This window comes from Octodon degus, unplaced genomic scaffold (genome assembly GCF_000260255.1).
Source record: "Octodon degus isolate 3935 unplaced genomic scaffold, OctDeg1.0 scaffold00224, whole genome shotgun sequence".
Classification (NCBI taxonomy): Eukaryota; Metazoa; Chordata; class Mammalia; order Rodentia; family Octodontidae; genus Octodon; species Octodon degus.
In genome coordinates, this window is record NW_004524800.1 from 2,743,363 (window position 1) to 2,758,036 (window position 14,674).

The window sequence follows — 14,674 nt, forward strand, 5'->3', positions numbered from 1 at the left end:
AGTATTCAGTGTGAACTGTTTGAAATTATACACATTGTAGACCCATGTGATTTTTTCCAACTCACTACTTGTGAGATGTAATTTAGTTACACTGTATGTGAATCTTTTAAATATTTTTAGCAAAGTGAGAAATATAATGATCCGGGAGGGTTGATTTTGACACCTTGGAATAAATTAGTGAAGGAAATTAATGAGCTCATAACAACCATGGGAAATCTGAGAATTTCTAACAGTTTAGACTATTTGGTAAAGGAAAATAAGGAGTTCAAGGATGCACGTTTCTAACTCCAGAAACAAATAAAAAATATAAAATTTTCTAAACATACCCTGAAAGAAAATCTCCTTTTTTAAGCCATAAGGCCAATACAGAAGAATCTAAATCAAAGGGTCTCATAAACTGATGACCTGAAATACAACATATATTTAATGCTCAGGCTCAGAAGGCATCTGAAGTAGAAGTGAGATCATTAATCAGAAAACAATCAAACAACAAAAAGTGGAGCGGAAATTTATGGGAATAACCCAATGAAGTAGATGATGTTGAGCTCTTAAATTATAATGAGACTATTTTTGCAGAGAAGGAAGTTTTCTTATATACAATTTTTATGTTATTTTGAAAGGTGTTGTTTCCCTATTTTCTCTGAATGTGCTTATTGTTTATGTACAGGGATGCTGGTGATTTTTTCCCTTTAACAATACATTGATGGTTATATTTGATATGTATTGACATATATTTGTCTCATTATTTTCCTGATATTGGTTCCATTTTTCCCTCTGTTTAATTTTTTTCATTGTTTGTGGCTTCTTTCTTTTGGTGTTCTTTAAATTCTGGTCCTCCTTAACTTTCATTAGAATATCCTTCATAACATTTTGGAGAGCCAGTTTAGTGTTCACGAATGTCTTCCCTATTTCTTTTTCATTTTAATGTTTTATTTCTCTATTATTTCCAATAATTAGCCATGATATATCAATAAAGGTTGGAGGTTTTCTTTTTACAGTTTGAAATATTTCACTTCAAGATCTTCTTTATTTGAATATTTATGTAGACAAATTTACAGTGATTATAATGGATTTCCCTTTATGAGTTATTTGTTCTTTTCTCCACTTTTAATATTGTTTTCTTGTGTTGAATTTCTGGAATATTGATTATTATATACCTTAGTGGAGATTTATTTTGGTCATGGCTATTTGGATTTATATATGCCTCAGTTATCTGCCTAATTATTTATTCATGTATAGGCAGTTTTCTGTGACTACTTTTGCTTTTTTCTTTAATTTTTTGTGTGTATTTTAGAGAATGGTCTACGGGATGTTCAGTATCTGACTACTAGATAGGACTTGTTTATAGCCTCTCAAGTGCTGGGATTACAGTCACGCACCACAAAGCCCAATCTCATTCGATGTCTCAGGGTATCCCAGGGGCAGAGCCAGCATGGCAGGCCCAAGGACTGAACCCCTGACCCCTGAACCTGTTTACAGGTGTTTTAATCCACTAAGCTATTTGGCCATCCCCTCTTTAATTTTTTATTCCTTTTAATGAGAAAATAAAATATTACTGAAACAGTTTCAAAACAGGTTAGTAGAACAGTTACAAAATTTAATGCATTGCATATTAATGTCTTCGTAGTGAATATTCACAGGTCAAGATGCAGCCATGATATCTTGTCTAAACAATATTAGTACATACCTTTTTTCTCACTGAAGAGAAAATAGCTGTATATCTATCTCAACTATTTTGTTTATACTTATATGTATTTTTTTTTCACTACAAAATGGTCCTTTACTTACATCCCCCTTTTTGTTTTATTTTTCAGAGGTGAGTGTCCAATTGCTGTTAGAAAAACTATATTTGGAGAAGTCTTTAAAGGAGCTTTTCATATTTGATATCAGTTCAAATATTGTAGGTACTTGAATTCAGCACTAGAACCCTATATAACCCAATAGTCTATAATAGTGGTGGGTTATCAGCAGAACTGGCAATAGTCCGAAGTTGTTGACTTGAGCCTTTTACAACTCAGCATATTAATATAACTTTACTTTTTTACTTACTGTTTATATTTTTCTACTGGATGATTAAGACCAAGATAAAGCAGGACCTATATAACAAAAAATGTAAATATTGTATCTGACAAGGTCAGTCAAATCCCCTCAGGATTTACCCTTAATCCATATAAAGCACCTGATAGAACTTTTTTTCAGCATCCATCATCTGGATGTGGCATGGCCATTGTTTGACCAATTTGCTCTCTGTGAAAGCCTGAAAGAAATTTTTCTCTCTAGGTAACTTTCCTTAGGCACACTGTACACCATCGATCACTTTCTCCTGTGGCCCTATAATCTCCTAGTTCAGAAAATTTGGGACACCACTGAGTTACAGGATGTCACAGCACAGGTTCTCTTATGTCCTGTGTCCTCACTGACTTTGAATGGGTAGGGCCAAAATATTTCAGGCAGTACTTTTGAGAAAATATTTTAAAGGTATTTTAGATATCTCTGATATCTCCAGCTTTCTTAATGATTTTAATTAATCTCATGTTACACTTCCTTGTTTCATCTTGAATCTTTTGGATTGATTTTTCATGACTACTTACTATTTTTAAAGTGTTGTTCTTTTCATGATCACTAACAACAATCCTATTTCCTAGATCTAATATTCTATCTTCTCCTTAGTTGAATCTGTTGCATATATATTCAACAGAATTTTTAATCTCTTAGATATTTTCTGTGATACGTTTCATGGCTTCCATTTCTTTTCTACGTTGTGCATTCATGATTGCTATTATTTTTCTAAACTCCTCTGCTTTTTGTCTGTGTTTCCTCTAGTTGGGCATGCCCTTCTTTTGGATAATTTCTAATTTTACCTGCTCGATTGTTTTGGTATAGACATATTTATTTGTTTATTCAATTCTACTGCTATCATTTCAGAAATTTTCGGTGTTTGGATTTTGTTTTCTTTTATCTTATTGCATTCTGGCCTGCCCTGTGTGGGCTGGAAGTCTAGGGTTGCATTTTGTTTTGCACCGACTCATTGTCTGTTTTTCTTAAATTTTCTTTTAATCTTCTATATTGGTGCTTGTAAATATGTTATGATATTTAGCTTTATCACTAGTACTGATGTTTCCTTAGGAAATATTTCAGATATGATGTTATATCTTTCCCAAGATTTCTCAATTTATTATGGATGAGATATTATTATCTATCTGGCTTTGCATTGTGTCTTTTGGTATTGGATTATGGTGATGGTTCTTACCAAAGCAATCACGGTGATGGCATATGAAAGAGAAAACCATGATTACAACATTCATGACATCATGGCTGGAGTAGTACATTTAGCCATAACAATGACATTAAACAGTGCCTAGCACCAGAGCAACTGTGCTAAATTCTTAATTTGGTAGCTTGAAATTAGGATCAAGCCGTATAAATATATATATAACAGAACACAACATATACCAGGAACTTCTATGAAATGAGTTTTCCCTTGGTAGATTGATTTTATCTTCTGAATCTAGAAGGCCCCTTTCAAAAGTGTCTCACCACTTGTGTGTCACTCCTACCAGCACCATTGCTGGTACTGGGCCACAGGGATCACTCTCCTACTCTATATTTTTATAAAACAGTGGAATATTCAATTCCAGTTTGAACTTCTTAAGTGATTATAAAATATTTTTCATTTATTTAGAGGGCAGCAAAATATAGTACCCAAGAATCATAAATGGGTACAATCTGTGTTCAATTCCTATATTTTCAATTTTTTTCTAGTGTCAGCTTAGGCTACCACTGTTGAGTGAGTGTTTGTAATCAGGTTATTTAGTTAACACATTGTAGCTTTAATTTTGAATTTTGAGAACTCTTTGAATATTTTCTTGTGGTATGTAAATGAGTGTCATAAGAATTGTATACATACAATTGTTATGTTAATGTAAATTGGAACATATGAGGACATGTTAATTCTTTACAAATAACCTGGTGGCTATGGTTTAAGGAATTCTGTCTGGTTATCAAGTTGACTAATGGTGGGTTGCACTGGTTAATTGACTAATTGCTAACTTTAATGAGGAATTTACAGTTGAATTGAGTCACCATGGTTCTAGGTGTAAAAGACCAACTTCATGGAAGATTGTTCTTGAGGGAATTTACAGTTGAATTGAGTCACCATGGTTCTAGGTGTAAAAGACCAACTTCGTGGAAGATTGCTCTTGAAATGGTGTAAAAGGAGAATGGAAGGGAAGGATTTCAGCTGGTATTCCTCGGACAAGTTTCAATAAGATTGCTTTTCTTCAAAGGTGTTTCAACACTTTTATTTGAAAAGAGCTATATTGTTTTCTTCACAGAATTTAAAAAATGGGGACCAAGGAGATGGCTCAGTAGAGTAAGTGCTTCCCTGGAAAGCACAAGGGCCTGAGTTCAATTCCTGGTTCCACCAAAAAAAAAAAAAAAGAATTTAAAAATGTCTTCATTTTGGATGTTGTTCCCTGACTTCCAGTGCACACCCCTCAGCCTTTTGGCAGAGATCATTCAGCCTTTTGGCATAAATGCTTCAGCTTTGGTATTAGATCTTGGGCCATTCCAGTGCCAAACGTTTAGTATCCCATCTCAGATGCTTGCTTCAGCCTCTTGACATGGACTTGTATGTAACATTGCTGTGGGCTCCAAGCCCTGTACTGGATCTTTCTAGTCTTCCACAAGCACACAAGTGTTTTTCAGTTTTCTACATGTGACTCTAGTAAGTACAGACTGATATAATAACTAAGAAATTTTCAAGATTTGCAGAGATGTTCAGTTGGCATATTTTACAGAATACAGTTCCTGAGTCCTTCAGCCCTTGCTCTAAATATGCAGACACATTGGATTCCAATGCTTGAAAAGACCAACTCACAATGCTACCAAAGAACACCTTACTCCCTGATGCAGAGAAATTACCCAATGTTGAAACTGAGATTGACTACTGAGCAAGCAATAATAAACCCCTGGGAAATGCATTGTCCCTTCAAGCCATAAGAGCTTCTCTGCAACCACCATGAAGAACAATTATTGAGATAAACATCTTACAGACCACAGTGTAACTAACGTCATTTATACTACTCACTGTGCAAAAGCTGCAGCTATTCAAAGTACAGCCCTTAAGTTTGTTTCCTTCTTCCACAAAATCTCCATAGCCATTTCTTCCTGAGTCATGAGTCTTCACAGGAAACCAAAATGAAGGGTAGTACAATGATTCATCTGGCTGAAAAGATTCAAGGAAGTCCAATACACAGACTGTGGTATGGGCACTGATGACTACTTTAACTACATTTATGGTTAAAATTAGGAGAAAAAAGCAAAGCAGGAATATTTGAAAAACAAAAATTTTGTCCCAAAAGTAGAAACAGGTAGATTTATGGCCAAAGGAGCTGACATTACTAAGGACATTAAGGTCCAGAAAAGAACTCAAGTACTTAGTTTAGGAACAAAAAAAAAAAGATTCTTTGATAACATGTTGGAAATCAGACCACCAGATGCAGGTTCAATGGTACAAATGTATTAACCTTTCATTTGAAAAGAGAGACCTGGGGGCCCCTAATTATATATGGGTCTCCTAGGGACTTTGTTACCTAGGATACATTTAACTTTGCTCATTCAGACATCAGGAAATTGCTGTGGCTATGGCCCAAGAGGACCTGGATACTATTACCTGCACTAATGGAAAGTTTAAACATTATTCACATGATACTGGTTTTGCTATCATGCAGACTATATCAAACAGTGCTGACTAAAGAAATAGATTCAATTCAAGATACACAAACATATAAGAGATTACAATATAAATTTACAATGTACTTACAAAGTCATCTTTGGAAGAGTGTAAAAGACCTGTCTGAACAATGGAGATCCAAGGGATCGAGTTGAAGTCATGGAGCTCACTGTAGAGCCTCATGAAAGTCTGTATCAGAAGATTTAAGGGTCTATACAGCAATATTGAAGTCTATATTGGAATTCAGGAGATGAAATCCAACCTGAAGGTGAAGACTGGAGCTACTCTAGTCAAACAGAAGCAAGCCTTCCTTCTTTATCTTTATATTCAGGTATCAAAGCTATTGTCTAATATTACTCAAACCCAGTGTAGATCTTCTTTTTTAGGTAAATTCCTTTATCCACACCCAAAACTGTGTCAATCCACCTTTTTAGAAGGTTTTTAACCAAAGTGACAAAAAAACCTGTCATACAAAGTGCTAGAGCTATGATATCAGGGATGCTTCAACCCTGATTTCAATGGAACTTACTAGAAGCCAGATGAGAACTCCCTGAGAGAGAAATGTGGTAGGCTATGTCAATGAAGATAAAGGTACAGTGCAGACTCCAGGGAAGTGGAGATTCCATGGATATGGAATGTCTGTTGATGGAAGCCTCATGCTAAAGCCAGCTGAAGTGGGAAGGAGAGGGATGCAACAAAGAACACTTAAGAATGCCAAACTCACATTTTATAACCATGTAGCCTGCATGTCATGCATGGAGCTACAAGACTAAATGTTTACCTTGCAGGGTTTAAGCCTTGGGTTAACCTGATTATTTTCCATTTCCTTATTTCTCCCTTTTAGAATATAAATGTTTACCCTGTGGTATTGTATGTAAGGATTGTGCAATTTGTCCTTGATATTTTTTACAGAAATTCATAGATAAGACATTGTCTTGAGTCTCAAAAAGGATTTTTCACTAGAATTCAAAAAATGGTGGAATATCTCATGCTTTGGGGAGGAAATTAGTGTATCTCCAGTTATGTGAAGATTTATTGTACCATGTTGGGCAGATTTATTAATTTGTTATTGTGTTTCTTTGGCGATTAAGCACAGTTTAAGGAAATGGAGCTGAGTCTCACCAAGTTGACAAGGGGTGTGTTGTGACTATTTATCATCTTTTAAAGTATATCTAAATATATAGTGATTTCTTTCTTCATCTTCTGATCATTTCCACATTCATCGAATAATTTTTGACAAAGTTCCAAAACATCTTTACTGGAAGGAAAGGATGCTGGGAAAACTGACTTTCCATATACTGCAGATTGAACCTAGACTCATATCTCTCATCACACACTGAACAAAAATGCAAAGTGATCAAAGATTAAAATAGTAAAACCGAAACACTTTTTCTGGTTTAAGAAAGAATAGGCAAGCCTCTTTAAAACATAAGTATAGGCAAAGACATTATGAACAAAATCTGGAATGCTCAGGAAATAATACAAAGAACAAAAAAGGGATCACATCAAACTAAAAATTTTCTGCACAGCAAAGGAAACCATCAACAGAATAAGGAAACAATTAAAAAATGGGAAAAAAACATTTTGTAAACTACTCTTCAGACAGAAGACTAATATCTATAATATATAAAGAGCTTAAAGAAATTAGACACTCAAAGTTTAAAGATCCAATCCAAAAATTGACATCTGAAGTGAATAGGCACTTCTCAGACAAAGAAGAATAAACAAAATAAATACATGAGAAAAGGTTAAAAATCACTGGTTACTGAAAAAATAAAAATTAAATCAATGAGATTCCATCTCACTCCAAAAAGAAGAGTGTTTATCAAGAAATCATTATAAGAAATGCTGGTAATTCACAGACCTACAATATTCAAATGAAAATGAAATACCCATCTCTGACAAAGCTAAACAAAAAAAGGAATACAAATAAACGACCATTTTTTATATGTATATTCAAAATAGTTAAGGTAGATATACAGCTGCATTCTCCTAATTAAATAGAGATTTGTTCTAATACTGTTTGTGGACAGGATATCATGTCTGCATCTTGTACAATGAATAACCACTAAGACAACAGTATGCAATGTATTAATTATTGAATCTGTGCTAGTAATTGGTTTTGAGACTGACTCATTGTTATTTATTTCTCAATTATTATTTATTTCTCAGTCTTTTGAATTGTATTGAAAAGTCATGGAATAGTGCCAACCATCAAAGGATAAGCTTCTAAAAGTTCATTATGGCACATACTTAATCGCAAGATTTGGCACCTTGCTCTATCTAGCTCTCACCCAAAGACAAAATGGAAAATAAATTTGTTAAATAGATAAAAGATATGAAAGCAGCCACAGCAACTCAACACAAAGGCATTCATACAAATGGATTTCAGGAACTGCCAAGAACATTGGGATAAGTGTGTTCAAATCAAAAGGGAACTCTTGATGAAAAGTAATAGCAAGATGCCTTTTATTGTAATTTTTTTTCAAATTTAATCATTCACCATAGATTTTTATTACACATTATTTTTCCACTTGAGTGAATTAAGAAACATGCAGGGGATTCACAAAGCATGCTTTTAGATATCTGGATGAGTGAGAGAGCTGTGTTCTTGGGTATCATACTGTTCCTCAGTTACTTCCTCTTGACACTATTGCCCTGCACTTCTATTCAGCTTTCCTGAGATATGGAACTTTACTCTGTTATACTCTTCTTTAATGATGTTTATGCATTGAACCCCATAAATAATAGATTGAATCCCTTGAAACCAAGAGCCAGCACATTACCTCTAAATTGTGGGTGTCAGATATTGTGTCCCTGTGACATAAGAGCTTACTGATCCACATTCTAAACACACCTACTCTGCAGCTTGTCAGCATTTATTCCTCTTTGCTCTCACTGATTCTTCATATATGCATCAGAAGTAAAAGCAATAAACAGAACTCTGTTGCACTGTATTCACATAATGCTATTGAATTCAAATAACAAACCATATTGATTAAGCATCAAATTATCTTCAAATACTCAAATTATTGAAGATATTACAAAAGCTGTAAAAGCCTTTATCAATAGAATCTTACTTTACGCAACCATGAAAACAGTGATTTTTTTAGAGATTTTTTTAAAAGGGGATACTATCAAATGAAGGCTCTATGGTTATTCCCAAACCAGGCATACTAGTGAGAGAGGAAACTATCTTTAAAACATTGTGCCATAAAATATGTATGAAGGAGTTACACATTCATAAATAATTTTCATAAACCTAGACACAAATGACTACCTTTTAAGAGAAAAATTCTAAGGTCAGGACTCCACCCTGGATGATAGCACTAAAAAGTTCTTTATAAACACATTTGGCAAAGAATAAACAATCAAAAAAAGTTCTAATCTGTCCCTTCTGAAATACTGTTAGATTGATATTTTTCCTCCATTTTTTTTGAAATGACTATAGAACATGACTAGAGGACTAATCTAAAGAAAGAATAAAGAGCCAGCCAAATAGCTCAGGGAATTAAAGCACCTGCAAGCAGGTACAGGAGCAAGGGATTTGCCCCTGGCCTGCCATTCCTGCACCAGCTCTGTCTCTACCCCAGGGCACACTGCGACAGCAATTGAGACTGGGTATGGTGGCACGTGCCTGTAATCCCAGCTCTTGGGAGGCTGTAAACAGGCTGATTACTATGAGTCTGATCTAGTAGTGAGCCCCTGAACACCCTGTAAACCCTTACCTAAAATAAAAAATAAATGAATAAGAAAAATAAAATTATTAGAAATTACACACACAACATAAAAACTCACAGCACTATCTCCTCCAGGGATGTTTTAACATATTGATCACATTCACATCTGATCCAAATAGCTCACATACAATTTAAAATTTGCTTTATCCTTAAAACTAATTATCATTAATATAGCAATAAAATACTTAACTATTTGAAAAGCTAGAAATCTTTTAACCACTTTCCTGCACAGAAATATTTTCAGATGCAAGAATTTTCATGTTAGCAGCAGTGATCTGTCTGTTCACTGGTATTTGGTGAAACCCATCAGTAGTAACTAACTAGTGATGGTATTTGTTAGGGAAAAGGGGATTCTTTATCTCTGTAAATCATTCACTTTCTAGAAAACCATTGACCCACCTGTTTCCTTACTTTATTTATTTTAAACTCTTACCAAGATTAGAAGCATATTTACTTAGCTCAAGAAAACAGATTGATTATTTTTATTTACTTACTATTTGTATGACTGGAGATTGGAGGGAAAAGAAACTAAGCTACATCTAGACTATTTTTTGGAACATAATCACACTAAATTGCAAACACTGGAGTTAAACTGGGTTGGAATCCTGCTTCAGCTTCCCCAATAACTGGGATTAAACATGTTACCATAATATCCAGCTGTGGAGGAACACCTAAGCAGCTCTCCTTGAAAGAAGAGTGACTGTCTCCATTTTGGCTGAGCCTAACCCTAGCTTTTCATATTGTTATGTACAGAGCTGGCTAGTACTTCTGTTTATCCTTTAGTTGGCCTTAAGCAATGTATATTGGTCTAACTGAGGTACTGGTGATAGTCTTTGAAAGTGGCATGCGTGTTTTTCTTGTATCCTATACCTGCTGCTCGTTAATGTGAGCCGGGTTGAGACAGGACAAAGAGTTAATGCTCCATGCTGCCAGCTGGGAATCCAGCCTTGACATAGAGGCTGTGACTTCCTGGGACTTGAAAGACTACATCAAAGCTGAAGTGCAAGATTTCCCAAAACATTAGATATTATCTCTATGGCATAATAGTATAATGTAGATTATTCTCTCTGCATATGGCAGAGGTAAATGTAGGCCACACTTAGCTCACCTCACGATAGTCAACTAGTTCCCACAATTCTCAGTCAATACTCCTCAAGCCACTCCACCACTGAATAAAATCAGGTGAGGCCCTGGGTCATTCTCTTTGTTCCGCAAAGCCATCTTAGAGCCCCTTTATGCCCCAATGATTGAAAATATGTTTTAGTGTCTTTACTTTCACCGTGGGTTGCATTGAAAGTGGTAAATTGGAATTAACTTGATGGGATTTCAATAACTTAACTTTGGGATTACAAATATTGGCTTCTTGGACTGAGACAAGGACCTGAAAGTGACTCCTACATCCAGCTAAAAAAATAATTACTTTGTGGACTAGGAAGTGTTTTCTTGGATTCCAATGAAATATTAGTTTTATGTTTTTGATATTTATTTGTGTTTCAACTTCTCTCATGTTGCTGTGTTTAACCCTAAATTCCTGTACAACCCTTTGATAGCCTGTATGATATTTTAGTCATAGTTAATATTTTTCTCTTCCCCTAAGACTTAAAGCCTTCACATTTGAAGACAATGAATTTGTGATGCTTCTACTCTATAAATACAGATAGTAAATACTAACTGTACTTTCAGATTGCAGTGTGTGGTTCTAGCTGTGTATATGCATGTTTCTAAACAAGATGCATGTTTGAGTGTTTGCTTTTAATCTCAAATTATATCTTTCCCCATCTAAAATTAAATGTGAAATGATCAACTTTTATTTACAGACATAAATAAACTGCTTTTTAATAGTTCCATTTTTGTACTTTCCTTGATATACTTTCTGAGATATTCTCTTTGCCTGCAATCTGGGGAAATCATGAAGATCAAAGGCTTTTCTCTGAAAAGTGGATGTCTCTATCCATAATGCTTCCAAAACTTACAAGGGGAAGCAACTCAGAGTTGACAGGTAAAAGGCATTCCCATGTGATTCTATTGATCTCTAGAAAATAATCATAGATTTTTGAAAAGCTACACTATTTAAGGAGATTTAGATTTGAAAACAGCCTGATGCTCTCCTTTAGGCTATTCACAAGGATTATCAGTACATGGAATATGAGGTTGATTAAAAATATTCTCTCTTGTGGCTTTAGAAAACTAAAGAAAAAGAAGAGAAAAGAAAAAAGGAAAGAATTACAATGAGAGGGACTGAGGGAAGAAAGGAAGGAAGGAACGAACGAAGCAATGAAGGAAGAAAAATAGGAAGGTGACAAGACCTTTAATATAGCATCCAAAGGAAAAGCATGCTTAAAACTCATTTAGTCTCATTAGCCTATTTACTTCCAATTGTTTTATAAGTAGTCACGCAAGGAGGATAAGATCTACTTTTTTTAAACATTATATTTTTACTAAAGGAATTGCATTTTGAATAGCTTGATAATCCAAATCTTCCAGCACTCTATTTTTGATTACTTACAAAAGATGGTAATTGAAACATATATGTTTTTATTGATTGCTCTATAGAGGGCCGGCCAAGTCAGTGGATAAAAGCACTTGCAAGCAGGCACAGGGGTTGATGGTTTGATCCCCATGTCTGCTGTGCAGGCCCTGCCCCCAGGGTGCACTGAGATGGCAATTGAGACTAAGCATGGTGGTGTGCCTCTGTAATCCCAGTTCTTGGGAGGGTGCAAACAGGCAGATCACTATAAGCCTAATCTAGAGCTGAGACCTTGAACAACCTGTAGACCCTTCCCTAAAATACAAAAAAATTGCTGTACAGAGCACCAAAATGAAACAAAAATCATTTCCAGTATTAATGAGAAGGAAGGAAAAATTGTGGGAAAATGTATTATATAGGACAAGGGCTTAATGATTATCTGTGACCAATGTTATCAGTGCAATGTTACCTGTAGCCAATGTTATTGAATATGACTGGATCTAATTTGTAGACACTTCGAATATTTACAACACTTTTTTCCTGAGCAACAATAATCAAGAGTTTTAACTGTAAACAAATATTATTGTGTGATGAACAGAGGTAGAATTTTGGTTGGATAATTGCTGTTTCATATGTAGAAGCATCTAACTCAGCAATCTCAATAGCTGAAGTAAATCTTACGAAAACATACAACTCTGCTTACATTGACAAATCTTTTCACCATAAAACTAATTATGCTCCTTATTAATATTGAATTTAAGTGTATAAAATCATAGCTACACTGTCTCCATTTTGATGTTATTCTCTGTATGTTTGTCTCTCTGTATTCTAATGTCTAATAATTAAAATTAATTTTGAAATACATTTGAAATTATTTCTTAAATCATACATAAAATATAAAAAGCATATATATTATGTCTCAATATATGTGTATATTATATTATGTTTGTATACCAGAAAGAACATACTTACCTTCTCAAATATTTCTCAGTGATTCCAGAAAATATTTAAAACCTTTTTTCTAAATTTTTCTAATACACAACAAGGTTTTGATTATCTATAGTTGGTGACCATAGTATGCAATAGAAAACCAGAACTTCTAACTCTTAACTTTATCTTAGTATACACTGACCAATTTTTCCCCATTTCTTCTTTTTTCCTATTCTCCTCAACCTCTGACAACCACCACTCTATTTTCAACTTCTATCAGAATAACTTTTTCCATATTCTATGTATAAATGAGATCATGATGGCCAGGGATATAGATCAGTGGCTCAAGTACCAACCTGCCTGGCAAGTGCAAGGTCCCAAGTTTGATTCCCAGTACAAATAAATAAATGAGATCATGGAGTATTTATCTTTCTGTATCTGACTTATTTTATTTAACATAATGGTCTCCAGTTCCATCTGTGTCATCACCAGTGACAAGATTTCAATCTTATTATAGCTGAGTAATATTCTATGGTATATAAGTACTACATTTTCTTTATATGTTCATCTACAGCTAGAAATTTAGGCGAATTTCATTTTATAACTACCATTGATAGTGGTACAATGGCCATGGACACACAAAAGTCTCTGTCCCAGCAATTTAATTTCCTTTGGATAGATAATCAGGTGAGCACTTGCTGGATGATGTGTACAACAATTCTATTTTTAGGAATTGTTTTTGATAGTGTAAGAATCTGAAGGAGTAAATAAAACCTGAACAGTACAATAGATACTGCAAAAGGGAAAGATAATCTGTACAAAGGGAAGGAACAACTGGGGTAAAGCAAAGAGCAAAAAAAGAAGGGAAAAATATCCTTTATATATACAAAGGATAGCTTACATAATTGTACTGCTAATTTCTGCTGATCTATGAAAAGAAACAGTTATTGAGTAAATTTTTCTTTCTCCTTTTTAATTTTTTATAACTTTTTATAACAATTTTGCATGTTTATATCTGATGATCTGAATAATTAATTTGCATACAATATACAATATAGCAACTATTGTTGAATTCCTGATATATGGTTTAGTGAAATTCAGTATAGTTTCTATTTTTCAATCTATTATTCTATTTTTAAAAAGGAATATCCGTTCTGTTTTCCACAGTAGCTGTACTAATTTACATTCACATCAACATTCTTAAAGGGTTTTCTTTCTTCCACATCCTCTCTAGCACTTGACATTTTTAGTCTTTCTTATATTGCCAATTCTTATTAAAATGTAGTTATACCCCGTGGCAGTTTTGATTTGAGTTTTGTTTTTTTTTTTCAGTTATAGGAATGTTGAACATTTTTTCATATACCTGTTATTCATTTGTATGCCTTCTTTTCAGAACAGAGAACTTATTCTCTCCTATTCTCATTATTCACATTTTTGGCATTCTTTACATATTGTGAATATTAACTGCTTGTCAGCTACATAAATTGTACATATTGCCTTCCATTTTGAAGATTTTCTCTACACCCTGGTGAATGCTTTAATTCTTTTTGCTTTTAATTTGGTTTTCATTTTTCCTATATAGAAGCTTATTTAGTTTAATGTAATCCTACTTGTCTAAATTTGCTTTTGTTTACTACAGTTTTGATATATTTTAGCTCTCAAATCCTCACCTAGAATAGACTCAGAGCCCAGGCCCAGTGAGTGAGTGAGATGACCCAGGGCCCACCGGATCCTGAATAGACAGAGAGCACAGACCTGGCGAGTGAGTGAGATGACCCGGGCCAACTGGATCCTGAATAGACC